The sequence below is a fragment of the Balaenoptera ricei genome, chromosome 15 (genome assembly GCF_028023285.1).
Source record: "Balaenoptera ricei isolate mBalRic1 chromosome 15, mBalRic1.hap2, whole genome shotgun sequence".
Classification (NCBI taxonomy): Eukaryota; Metazoa; Chordata; class Mammalia; order Artiodactyla; family Balaenopteridae; genus Balaenoptera; species Balaenoptera ricei.
The window spans coordinates 50,709,216-50,722,779 of NC_082653.1; the positions used below are offsets into that span (position 1 = coordinate 50,709,216).

At 60.2% G+C, this 13,564-nt stretch overlaps 1 protein-coding gene across 2 annotated transcripts in view; it reads right to left on the reverse strand.

The window, feature by feature from the left end:
* The window catches only part of AXIN1 (axin 1), a 58,240-nt gene extending 56,098 nt beyond the window's left edge, over positions 1-2,142 (reverse strand). For both annotated transcript variants that reach the window (XM_059896067.1, XM_059896066.1), the window contains exon 1: positions 2,058-2,142. The gene's annotated coding sequence lies outside the window, so the exon portion shown is untranslated. The remainder of the gene's footprint in view (positions 1-2,057) is intronic.
* Between the last annotated feature and the right edge of the window lie 11,422 nt (positions 2,143-13,564).

Sequence of the window (13,564 nt, forward strand, 5' to 3'; positions counted from 1 at the left end):
GAGAAAAAACCAAGTCACTGCGTTCTAACAGGAGGCTAATGACAAGTCACTGTCACTTATCTCTTAAAGTGCTTATCTCTTCCATGTAAATGATCTGTAGCAGGCTGATTTAAACATTTTCTGCAGGGCCCACAGCATCTAACACAAGGTCTTGCAACTAATGGGCACCAATAAACACCTAATTCATAAATATTAAGGAAAACAACACTTGTCATAGACGCCAAATGTCAGCTCTTCACAGGTGCTGAAATAGCAGCAAATTCAAGATCTAGCCGTTTATTATAAAAATGTGCTGTCTTGGTAGACTAACTTTTCATTTGTGTGTGAACACGTCCCCCTAATCATTTAAACTATTTTTTCATAGCCCAGAAGAAACATTTCTTAAACTTCACATCTATTTTTGGCTGTCAAATGACAGAAGACCTTTGGTGTCCCTGGAAGCACACAAACATCTCTCCAAATTACTGCTGTTATTGAAACGTGCTCCAATTACCAAAATATCTGGGTTCCCACGGAGAAGTACAGCAAGCATTCAGTGTGCACACAAATACATACCACAGATAAAGCATTTATATTAATTCAGGTTAGAGTCAAACGCCCACAAACACGGAATCTGGCCAACAGCCTGTAACCACCATCAATAAAGGGATTCCATAAAAGGAATCCACAACTCTGATACCTCATTTAAAATCGCCTTCAGTCACTGCCTAGGCGCACCCCCTGGGTACCATGGCAGCCAGCTCAATGCTATAGGTGTGTGTATATTTATTTATTTTACTCAAATAGAACTTTTGAATTTTTGATTTATGTGGAGTGTGGAAACAATAGAGCGTGATTCTGACACATTCCCAATTGTCCATTAATTAAAGTCTTGAAGGGTTGGGACTACTGTTTTACATGTAATCTGTTCCCCCACCACCTAAATCCTCAATGACTAATGTAACCCAAAAAATCCACTTAGCTTTTCTGAAACTATAAATCCAAGAAACATCAATACCTGCTGAAAAATCAAACAGAAACATTGTATTTTGCATGCTTTCCCATCCTTGTCCCTGAATAGAAGTTCCTAAAACTGAAACCCAGATACTGCTATCTTGGGAGGTCAGGTTTAGACTGTGTATGTTCTCCAAAACAGGGCCTGGTCCAAGTACATCTGAGATTCTTCCTGAAGCAGCAGAGAACGTAAGTACAAGCAAAAAGGAGGGGCTGAGATGCACAATAACTCTTTATTAATTATCTTAGAGATGGGCTGAGAAAAATCCCCAGAGTACTAATGTATTTTTCTCTTCTGTCCTCGAGGCTGAGCTATAAGTTTCACTGTCCTGACTATACAGCTCTGGTTTCATGAGCGACTGAATTCCAAAATGTAGGCCAGAGATAGATTCTAAGATACACACCCAAGAGAGAGTTTTGGGGGCGAGGCATCAACCTGAAAGAGTAAAGCCCCTCAAGCAAGCCAAACCACAGCAGAGACCCAGACTCAGGCACCTCTGCCTCAGAGAGTGCCCTCCCTGGGTTTCATACTCACTCATTTCTACTTTTTGCTGGGGGAGGGGAAGGGACACTCCACTGTCCTGCTTATCTCCAGGATCCCTCTGCACCCCACCCACTCTGGCCGAACATGCCCCAGGCCCACAGACCACAGCACTGCACCCGGCACCATCCAATCAAACACATCAGCTGCACACCCCGGTCTCTTCCAGGAGCAGCCCCCATTCCTTCTCAGAATCCTGAGTATTCCTCACCCCCTTCAGCTCACCTACAGCAAGTGGCTGCCCCTTCTGAACCAAATCCCACTCTTCCCCATCCATAGGCTCCAGAGTCAACAGACCTTGCCTTCTGCATCACCTGCTAGCATCCCTTCCTAGACACACCCGACCTCCCAAGAGTGGACCCACACACCTTCCTCACACGCTCCAAGCCCGCACAGCCTCGGAGCCCGCACACCCTCCAAGCCCCTCTTCCGGGTCCCGCGCCTGGCCCGGCCTACGCGGCCTACAATGGGCGCCGCACAGGCCCGCGCCCCTCAGGAATGCGCGCCCGGCCGCACTACTCACCCGAGCGGCGGCGGCGGCGGCGGCGGGGCCTCGGGACCGGCTCCCAGAGCGGCGCGGCGCGGTGCGGCCCATGCGCTCAGCGGCGACGCGGCGGGCGGGACCGGGCGGGGGCGCGGCCCCGGGCGGCCCCCATCGCAGCGGCGGCGCGGCGGCCCGGAGGCGAGCGCGGGGCAGGCCGCGGGGGCGCCGCCGAGGCCGGCCGCCCACTCCCACCGGCCTGCTCCGCGGGGACGCGGCTCCGGCCCGACTCCGGCCGGTCCGGCGGCGGCGGCGGCGGCGGCGGCGGCGGCAGCGGCAGCGGCCGCGATCGCTTCCCCGAGCCGGGAGCCGAAGCTCACAGCGCCGAAGCCCAGGCCGGAGCGCCCCCGCCGGCGCCGTCCGGAAGTGCGGGGGCGGGGCCCAGAGCGTGAGGCGGGGCTTGGAGCGCGGGGGCGTGCCAAGAACGTGGGGGCGGGGCCAGGAGGGTGGGCGGGGCCAGGAACACCAGGCGAACCCCGAGAGGGGTGACAGGGCGAAGAACTGTGGTGGGCGGAGCCTCTAGCGTGGAGGCGGGGCCGGAGCGTGGAGGCGGGGCCAAGAGAGTGGCAGTCCGGCCGAGAGCGCTAGACGGAACCGGAGCGCAGGGAAGGGCGAAGAGCGTAGCGGGTGAGGCTTCGAGCGTGGGGGCGGAGCCTCGAGCATGGAGGCGGGGCCTGATGTAGGCGTGGACCCTGAGCGTGGAGGCGGGGCCAAAAGCGTCTAGGCGGACCCGAGGCGGACCCGAGGCGAACCCGAGGCGTGACGCAGAGCCCGAGCGAGTGGGCGTGATCAAATGTGTCTGTTGGGGAGAGGCCTTGGTGTGGACGGTGCCAGGACGCTGTCAAGGGTGACCCGGGAGGGGGCGCCGGAAACTGCGCTGGGCCCCTGGGGCTGTGTGGTCCGGGAGGGTGGCCCGAGCACCGAGCAGACAGACGGCCCCCAGGCGCACCGCGGGCGCACGCCAGGTTGCAGCCCTCTTCTGCCGCCCACACGGTGTCCGCCGGCCCAGGGCTCCCCAGGTCGGCACCTACAGGCCCGGCCCGCGCCCAGCATGCCTGCCACGGCCTCGGAGCTCCCTGAACGGGAAGACCCTCGCAGGAGGACGGCCACCAACTGCCCACGGCACAGAAGAAAGCAGGTGTCCAGGAGTTGGGCGGTTGGAGAGCACAGCCAGGCTGACCAGGAACTAAGCCCCTGGTGACATCCAGCCTCCTTGTCCCCCTGCTCCGTGCCTGCTGCCCCCCAGGCAGCCAGGACCCTGAGAAGGTGGGCTTGGGCTCTGCCCTCCCTGAGTCCCCAGCCCATCAGGACCCAGCCAAGACCAGGGCACACAGTAGGCATCCAATAAATGTTGGATGTCACTTGGGCAGGGGCCCCAACCTTCAAAGAGCTGTGGGCGGGACTGGCTGAGGCCCCACCCCAACTGGTCCAGCCTGCCTCTATTTCTCCCAGGCACCATCCAGCATCCTGGCAAGGGCTCCACTTCCCATCACTGCCCCGTGGGTCCCACTGGCCCAGGCCAGCCTGAGAGCAAGTGCTTCTGGGTGTCCTGATCTCTGCACCCTCTACCCTTCTTCCCCTCGCTGTTTCCATGGCAGCCCTTGCCTGATCTGCAAGCCCAGCTGGCTAGCTCCCATGTTGCCCACCCACCACCAGCCCTTCCCAGAGGAAAAGGATGTGGGCACCAGGAATTGATTACTGTCCCTAAGGAATTGCTTCTGCCACTCCCATGATCACCCAGGACCTTGTCCTCCAGCAGTACCATATCAGACCTGGCACCTAGAAAAATGCTCCTGACAAGCTCCAGGGCATGGCTGTACCCCCATTCTAACACAAGGAAGTTGAAGCTCAGGCCACACAGGGACCTGCTCACCTCCTCCCGGCCCAGGGCTCCCCAGCCCCTCATCCATCCCACACTATCTTCAGCAGCCCTCACCTGGCCTGCTCTCTGGAGCTCTCGCAGCCTTCAGGGCTCTTCCCTGGGTGCATTTGGTCACTTGCCCATCTTCATGCTTCAATTATGCTGCCCCCCCAACTCCCCAGGTCACCTCTAATGCCATCACATCTTCTCCTGGTTCACCCTTGCTGCCCATCCTCATCCCTCATAGCTCCCAGGCAAGGGGAGAAGTCCAGGCTTGGGGCACTCTACCCACCAGCCAACCTCCTACCCAGCTACCCACTGCTGGCCCCTGCCTGGGGTGAGTGGCACAGAGGCATCCCAACCCCCAGCATCCAGCTTCCCAGGGCTCAGCACAGCCTCTGACGCCCAGGGTTTCATAGGAAAGGGGAGCAATGAGGGACGAGGGCCACCAGGGAAGAATCCCCAGCCTGCCAATGGCCCAGGCCACCACCCAGGGCAGGCTGGGCAGGAGCAGGGGCTATGGGTAGGGACAGCACATCAGAGGAACTGCACTGCTGAACCCACTAGAGTCCTGGTGGCAGGTGTCACTCTCACCCACATCCAGCTGGGATGGCCCCAGGCCTCCCAGTGCTGGGTACAGGAGATGCCTTTGCAGCCTCCCCGCAACCCTGTTCAGCCACAGAGCCATAGAGACAGAGGAGGTGGCCATAATGGCACAACAGAGTCTCTGTGGGGTGCAGGAGTCCTCGGTGGGCCGAACAGACATCAGGACCTCCAGGACACTGGTCCTCAGGCTGTCTTTCCACCCCCAGACACGGGCCCCCAGTGCTTGCCTTGGTTCTGCAGAGCTGCTGCTGTGGCCAGGCCAGGCTCCCAGTGTCGTGTCCACATCCATCCTCCTCCTGGCCCATGGTGGCAGATGTCCCCAGGCCCTGGGACCAGAACAGGGCCCTCGCGCCTCTGGCTCCTCGGGGCCCTCGCCCTGTGGGGACAGGAAGGGAGTCAGAAAGCCTGGAGGAAATGCTGTAGCCCTGCTTCAGGGTTGTGGCTATGGGCACTCAGGGGAGGCTGGAGCAGGGTGGTGGTGGGAGGAGCCCAGAGGAGGGAGCTTGGGGAGGCTCTGAAGAGAGGGAGGCAGGGAGGGCAGCCCTGGGGGCCTGCACTGGAGCAAGGGTGACCTGGCAGAGGGACTGCGTCAGACACCCAGAGCTGAGAGCAGACACAGAGCCGTGGGAACCTCACTTGGGAACAGGGAAGTCCATGATGGAGCCCTCTTTTACTACAGAAGTCCTTTAAAATGCGCCCCTCCCTGGGGGCAGGAGTCTGCCACAGGAGGCTTTGATATGATAAACTGTAGATGACATTTGTTCAGGCTTTCCAGGAATGAAATAAAAAACTTAAGAGCAGAAAATAAATCATTTTCTTCAAATGAGACATAAAAGGAATATTTGAAATTGAGTGAGCTCTGAAGCCTTACAGATGTTTGTCCACTTGGCTGGGGGAGACCACTTACAAGAATTAATCCTTGGGAATCATCCAAGATGCACCAAGGTGCTATGTTAAGGGGCGTCCAGCATGGCGCCATGTGTGGGGGATGAGCCCCGCAGACAGGCTACTGAACGTCAGATCCGCACCACTCCTGACTCCCAGGAGGGGAGGGCAAGGAGGGGCTGTTCTGAGTCAGGCTTCTGGAGGGAGTCGCAAGCTTCAGGCTGAGCCCCTTCTGGGCTCTGCATTTTCAGCTCTTCTGCCTGGCCCCAGGTGTGCACAGTGGGAGTGCGCAATGGGCAGGCAGGTGAGGACCTGGAGAGGGAGGAGGCCTTGGCTTATCAGTTCTGACGAGTGCAAGTGGACTTCCCTTCTGAGAGATGGCCCCAGCCACAGCGGCCAGCCACCTTCCTGGCCATGAACCTAGACCCCTGGGCTCCATGTTTTGTCCTGAGTGTCCTTTTTCCATCAGTTCTGAGCTCAGCGAGGAGGGCCAGGTGTTCCTCCATCACAAGTTCAACAAAGGATGTGGAGACATCACACCAAGGGCGTGAGAGACACCACCAAATAGAAAGGCTTGGAGCCCACACACAGGGTACGCACTTGGGTGGACGCAGAGAACGTGCCTATAAAGGCAGGAACTACCCCAGAGCATTAATACCGGTCGTTGCTGGAGGGCGATTAAGGCGGGCTCCAGTCTCTTCACACGTCAGGAAGAAGGTCTACAACAACGCTACAGCTGAGATCTTAGGAAAACCAGGAAGCTCTGCAGCAGGCCATCGTCCCATCAACGGTCAGTATAAATTAATCCATCAGAGTGAGGCCAGCCTCAGGTGAGGATCCTGGGGTATGGGACAGAGCTGACCCATGGGGCAGTGTCAGGCGGGGTGTGACTGCTGCGGTCACCCCGAGTCGGCCTTGGGACCAGCAAGAAGGTGCCACCTTGAGCTTCCTGGGCCGGCCAGCTCCATGGCCACCCTGGGCTGGGGCCTCCCTGGGCCCCGACTCTGCCTCAGGCAGGTCCCCCACCTCTTTCCACCTGTGTCTGGCTCCTCTCACCCTTCCCACTTGGGGGCAGGTGTGCCCTCCAGGCTGCCATTTTGCATCCCTCTTGTTGCCTGGAGTTCTCTTGCCAGCCTGCAGCCAAAGCTGCCGCAGACAGACGCCCAGGAGCAACCCCAGTCCCAGTGCCAAGCTAGGGAGGTTGGGGGACAGGAGCAGGGCTTTGCTTCAGACAAACTGGCTCCAAGGTCACCTCAGTGGTGCAAGACACTTTCTGACCCTGCTGCTCTCTGTCGTCCAGTCCCGGTGGCCCCTGCTCCTAGGAGGCACCTCATCCTGCCCTGGCCTCTTACAGGCCAGGAGGTCCCACCCACAGAGATGGAGAGCTGAGCACTCTGCCGTTGCCGGCGCGGGCAGTACGCTCACAAACGGGCGCGGTGGTCACCTGCTTGCTCCCGCTCGCTCAGAGCCCGGAGTCCCAGGCCACGCAAGCCGGTGGCATGCTCGTCTCAGGGTCCCTGCACAGACCACTCACGCAGCAGACCTGACACAGCTCCCCTCATCCCTGCCGGCCCCCAGGAGTCAAGGGCGAAGCCCCAAAGTCAGCACACTCCACACCAGGGTGCCCTCCACACACCCCCAACTCAGGTCGCACCCTGTGTCCTGAGGGGGGTCCTGTCAGTCCAGGCCGAGGGGCACAGCAGAGACACCTTTCTGCACTGCCTCTCTGGAGGATTCTGACTGCAAGGGTGTGTCTAGTGGGCTCAGGGATAGAGGATGGGCATTGAGGGTTCGATGGCCAAGATGGCTCCCACCAGCCACAGGGGCTTGGGAAAGAGGAGGGGTGAGCAACCCACCCACCCGCAGCCCAGCACCTCCTCAACTTGGGGGCCTCAGTGTCACCCGCCCAGCTCCTGCCTCCCTGGACACTTAAGCGTCTGCCTGTGTCTTGGGCTGGCCAGAGACTCTGGGCACCTTCTCGAGCCAGAGTATCCTCCTTAGCAAAGTGAGAGTCCCAACGTGATCCTGCTGGCCTCAGAGGTCTGTGTGTGACCCTCCATGAATGGGCCCAGGCCACGGAATGGAGCCCACGCTGGCTGTGGTCTCAGACACGTCGCAAACAGAGGACTGGGCCTCCTGGCCTCGCCCACCCCCAGTGCTATTTCCCCAGGAGCACTGGTGTCCACATGGAAGGGCCAGGTTCCTGGGGACCTCGGCCCAACTTCTGGAAGCAGCAGGTAAAGTCCCACCTTCCCAGTCAGCCTCAGGCTACTCCTCTTCAGGTCTTTGGGCCGCCTGCCCTCCTGCTGCACTGACCCTCACGCCGGGCAGACTCCCGCTCTGTCCTCTCTGTCCCTGTCCTGGCTGCCCCATCCCCGAAGGCCTCTCCCAGTGCAGTGAGAGCTCACACCCATCTGAGGGTTATTGTTTCTCCTTCCACCTGACACACCTCATTCCACCCCCAGCCCCCGCCCCGGCCAAGTCCCCATAGTCCTGGGGACCAGGGCCACCCCTCGAGCTGACAGCTACGGGCCTTGGCGACGGGAGGCGGGGAAGTGCTGCCCCAGGTGGGCCAGCTGCCCCCGTCCCCAGCCCACCCCTCAAGGTCTGCCTCCACCACCCTCCCTCCACTTTGCCATCCCTCGATGTCTCTCTCGGCTGCCTAGGAGCCCTGCGGCTGCCGCGGCCCAGTTGTAAGTATGTGATTATGTATGCCGGGTCCCTCTGGCCCCTTTGTTGCTGCAGAATCTGTCATGGCAAACAAAAGTGCACTGGATTAGCCACAGTGGATTAAAAGATTTGCTTCTCAGAGTTTACCTAATAACCTAACAATCGCACTGACGGAGGCTTTGAACCTCCGAGACACGCTCGCCAGGCCATCTGGGAGCCCTCAGCCTCTGCGGGCAGCAGGACGGTTGGGGTGATTACAGGCAGCCTCCACCCGTCTTCACACCCGGCTCGGCCGTGGCGGGCCTGAGCGCTCGGCTCCTGCCAGGCCCGTCTGGGCCCAACGTGGGGACGAGACCAGACTCCAGGAGAAGAAGATGGAGGCCCAGGTTGGGGGCCAAGGCCCAGGCAGGACCTCCTTCCAGAGGGCCCGCTGCCCAAAGCCAGGTGTGGGTGGTGGGCACCAGCCCTCGCCTGCACGGGCCCACCCCCCCCAGGGGCATCCACACGTCACACACAGCAGCAAGGACACTGCAACATGGACTGCAGCCATGGCCGGCAGGTGACACTCCAGGCTCCACCATGCCATGGCGCACAGCCCCACGGCCAGCGCCCCTCAACGCGCGTTCCTGCACACACGCGTGCACACGCGCACACACGCACACACACACGAGCGCGTCCCTCTTTGATCTCCAAAGGACACTCCATTTACAAGCTCTTAATCGCAGCTGCCTTTTCGGGGCCTGTCCTCTGAAGTCCCGAGTAATGGGATTTGGCGCTTCTGATCCATCTTGGGCTGACCACTCCCCGTTATAGGTGGACATTTTTTCCTTTTTTGCCGTCTTTTTTTTTTCTTCTCGAAAAAATGCTTCTGAAACCGCACTGCCTTGACATGCCTGTTGCCTAGCCCTGGGAGCAGTGGCCGGGCAGCTGTTACGCCCAGGGCCTCGGCCAGTTGGGGGTCTTTGATGCCGCCTCTACGTGAAATCTGCCGAGAAAGACCCACGAGAGCGATTTTCGGACCTCGGTGCACTGGGATTCATCCTGCCTTGCGCCGTTTCCTTTGTCTCTCTTCCCATGACCCTTCCTTGGGGTATTTGGGGAGAGGGTCCCGGGGTGAAGGTGCAGAGGGTGGGGTGGGCTGAGGGCTGTGGGCTCAGCCACAAGAACAATGGGCAGCAGGGAGCGCGTCCACCTGTCTGCCTGTCTGCCCGTCTGTCTATCCGTGCACCCACCCAGCTTACCTCACCTGCCTGGCTCCGTGTGCCTGCTCCCGCCCCACCGGCCCGCGCTCCGCCATGCTGGGCCTGGCTGTCCGTCCGAGCACTCTGAGCCACTCCAGGAAGCGGGTCCCTGCTCTTGGCCACTGTGTGGCTGCAAGGAAGAAGCGTGACTCTAGGCTGCAGCTCGGGCTCCCACCGCCGATTGGCTGAGGCAGGGACCAGATGACGGCCTCGGAACCCTATGGTAGCCATGGCAACCAGCCCCTTTAGACACCGCCACCCCCAAGCCACTCCTGACTGCAGAGGGAGCAGGCGGCACCGCTGGTGGGCCCACGCCAGGGTCCCCTTGGAGGGTCGGGTCAGACGTGGCTGGATGGTTGCTGCTCCTGCACCAGCTGTTGGGTGTTTTTTTGTGTGTGTGTTTTATGCATGTCCAGTGTTAGTGGTCCCTGTCCCTCTCTTGGGACATGTGCTAGGCCACTCCATGCCCTTCCTGATGCTCTGGCAGTGGCAGGAACAGTGTCCTTGCAGCCCCTACTGAGAGGAAGACTTCAGGTCAGGCTTGTCCCAGGAGCTGAAAGCCAGGCCCAGTCTGGTGAGAAAATGCGTGAGGGCAGCAGGAGGAGGAGCAGGAGGAACTCCGCACCCCCAGGAGGCAGATCCAAGCTCTCCTCCACCTCAGACCCCAAACAGCCTACGGGCCTCACCTCTGCCTGCCAACCCCTCCGCAGCCCTCTCCTTAGTCCTTTGGACACACAGACACACACAACCCCAGTATGGCCCTCCTGCCCCACAGACCTTGTGTCTCCACCCAGTAGGACCCTGGGACACTTTCCAACCCTGTGTCTTTGCACCCACTCTTCCTGTGGCCTGCCCCAGGGTCTGCTGGCCTCAGTGAGGCCTTCCCTGATGTCTCAAGGCCACAGCTATTCAGCAAGGGCACAATGCAGCATCACTCCAAGAACTGGCCATCCTGGGTGTTGCAGGATAGAGAGCAGCCCAGAGCCACCCCCACCCCATCTCCATGACAACCCCTGGCCTTTCAAAAAGTCCCCGGGGTCAGCACCTCCTGGTCAAGGCCCCCACGTAGGGCACCTGAGAGCCCTAGGAGGCCCAGCCCCACCTGCTGAGCAGAAGATGGAGGAACAGCTGCAGGGCTTGGAGAAGCAGGTGTGGGCCTCAAGCCCCCAGGAAGAAGCCAAGGCTGAGGCAGGCCCCTGCCGAAGCCACTGCCAAAGCCAGAGGGACCCAGGAGTAAGGGGGAGCATGGAACAGGAGTCCAGAGTGGTCACACATCTGAGGGAACACACACAGGGCAGGCTGGGCTGGGCCCAGAGCCACAGGGCACAGAAGCTGCTCGGCCTGCACCCTGGACTTGTCCTGAACTCTTCACACTGGCCTGGCCACACCCCAAGCTGCCCAGTCATGGGGCTTCCACCCCCAGCCTTGGGGCATCCCCTGCTGTGCTGGAGGCCATGTGCAGACAGATCTCCTCCAAGAGCAAAGTGGGCTGGGTCACCTGTGGGTGGTAAAGGGGCCAGGGCCTGGAGCCTCATTCTGGGGCTCAGGGTGAGCTGGGGAGGGCTCTGGCATGCTACGGCACAGGGTGCCAATCTGCACAGGGCTGGTGCTGCTGGGCAAGTTCTCCTGACCCAGGGCTCCAGCTAGGGGGTAGCCAGTGGCGGTGGGAGGAGAGGGGCTCAAGGGGGCAGCAATGGATGGTGAAGGTTGAGGTGGGTCCCAGTGCGTGTGGATGGGCCCCACAGCGGCTCCCTTGTGCTCCCAGCACCCTGAAAGGGTGCAGGTTGCCCTCTGCACACCTGCCACCCTGCAGACCCTGATGGTGAGGGGTCAGGCACAGAGCCCTGGACTGAGCCCTGCCCCTCTCAGCCTAGGTTGTCCCCTCTCTAGGTAGGGTTGGTCCTTTTGCCTGCCCTGGGACACAGGGGCAGTGGAATCAGGCAGTGGACACAACAGGGCCTTGAGACATCATGGTGTTGACGGCCATGCTACTGTCAGGGCCTCCAGTGCTGGTCCCGAGAGCCCCTCCCCAGTCCATAGCCATAGTGACGCTTCACCCTCCTGTCCACAGCCCAGCATGGAAGCCGACTGGTTGAGCTCTGTTGTCATAGAAACACATAGGAGGGTTGACCCAGCTGGTGCAGAGACAGGGGCATGGCCTGTTTGCAGCCACAGGTCAGTGCAGGGCAGCTCAGGATTCCACAGGTTCGACCTTGATCAGCACAACCCCCTGCCCTGCACCAACCCAGGGTCCTGATTGGCTGCAGGGCCTCAGCCAGGGCAGAACCGGAGCTCTGACAAGAGTAACAAAGAGACTGTGGTTGAGACTGTGCAGAGATGTGGTTGACGGGAGACGAAAATGAAGGCAGCTCAGGGGCCTCCGCCTGACCAGGGCCGGGGGGGGGGGGGGGTGGGACACGTGGAAGGCAGGGACGTGTAGCTGATGGGCAGCTCAGCTCCTGGATCCGTGCTTGTGGGTGAGTGCAGCCCTTATGTCCTCTCCCCACTCCCACCTCCCAGAGGAAACCGGAAGGTCTGGGTTATTGTTTTCTTGGGGCTGGGGAGTGAGTCTGTCACTCAGTGAGGGCTTCTGAACCTTTCCTGAGGCAAGGATTTTTGTGAGAATTTGAGGAAACTGATGCTGCACCACCAGAAAAAGGCTCATGTTTTAGTTCTAGGGCCAGGACCACACTGAGACCCCCAACTCAGTCCAGCCTCAGGCTAGGCAGGGGGCAAGTGACCTGCTAAGGGCATGCCAAGCTCCTCCCAGGAGCCAGCAGAAGCCAGCCTGGGCCCACCAGTGCTGACAGGGAGGCCAATTCCACCCTCCATCCACCTCTCCCTCCCCCGGACTGCTCACACCTGGCCCAGCCCCCACCCTGCTCAGGCCACAATCCCTATGTCAGCGCCAGGTCCCTCAGGTCCCTCGAGGCTCCAGGAATGGCACAGGCACCCCCTCGGCCTGTGGCCTTAGTTGGGGCAGGAAGGAGCAGGCAAGGGAGGGGTACCTGAGTCAATATCAGTGAACTGGGGATGTTCTGGGTGCGCATCGCAGGGGTACCCAGGCAACAGACTGGGGTGGGGGGGGGGGAGGGGGGCGGGGCACAGAAAGGGGATCCTGAACGTGGGAGGGAACCAGGAGGTGGAAGCTGGGGAGACTGGCCCACCCAGAGCACCAGCAGTCTGTGTGGTTCAGACAACTGGGCTGGGCGTTGCCAGCCCACAGAGCCGGGCCAGGCGTGAGCTGGGCATCATCAGCTTTTGGTAAAATTCTTAAAAAATTAAAACGGTCACAGAATAGGGATGAGGACACATGGGGTCTCAAGGTGTCCCCGGAAGAGACTGGGACTGGTGACCTCTGGGGCACTCCCCCCAGGGCTCTGACCCCAAGGCAGCCCCCCATCCTGGATGACCTCCTTGTGAGCCATGGAGCCTCCAGGGCCCTCTTGCAGCCATGCTCACTGGCCAGCTGCACGCTCCCTCTGGCCTCCCACCCCATAAACACAGCCCAGGTGGCATCACCTCCACGGCTCCCTCAGGGGAGCCTGGTGCCCCTCAGTCAGCTGCCAGGACCAGGTCAGGGGAACCCACCTGTGTCCTCCCAGAGAGACCCAAATGGGTCTCAGTGCTCAGGATTTCCAGGTAGGGTCAGTGAAGAGGGTCATGCCATCCCCAAATCTCAGAGCAGGAAAGGCTTCAGGTGCCTGGTTCAGCCTCCCACTGGGGGCCACATCCCCACCCAAGTTCAGGTCTGGGTCAGCTGAAGAGGGAACATCTGTGTCACAGGCCCCGCAGGCCATGTGGCTTCTGCCTCCTTCTGGACCGTGACAGGGAGGTGCTAACAGAAGCTCCAGACTCAAGGCCTTCCCTGTGAGACACTGGCACCAGCAGCACCCTCTGGGGCCCCTGCACCTCCCAGAGCTGGGGGGGGGTGGTGCTCGCCACCCCAAAGGCAGTGCTGGTGCAGACACCATACAGCCACTCCCAGAGCCAGAACATAGCACCAGGCCTCTGCTCTGGAGAACATTCCAGGCAATGTGCAATGAGGAGGAGCGAGCACAGTCCTACTCTATCCTAGGATGCCTCCCACAATGCTGGGTTCTCCCAGAGAAGAGAAGAGCACCAAAACCTTGCACACCTAGGGACCACCACCCACCTCAGCTGCGTCCCGGGTCTCTGAGGCACAGGGTGAGCCTGATCCTCTAAGCAAAGCAGCACACACACAG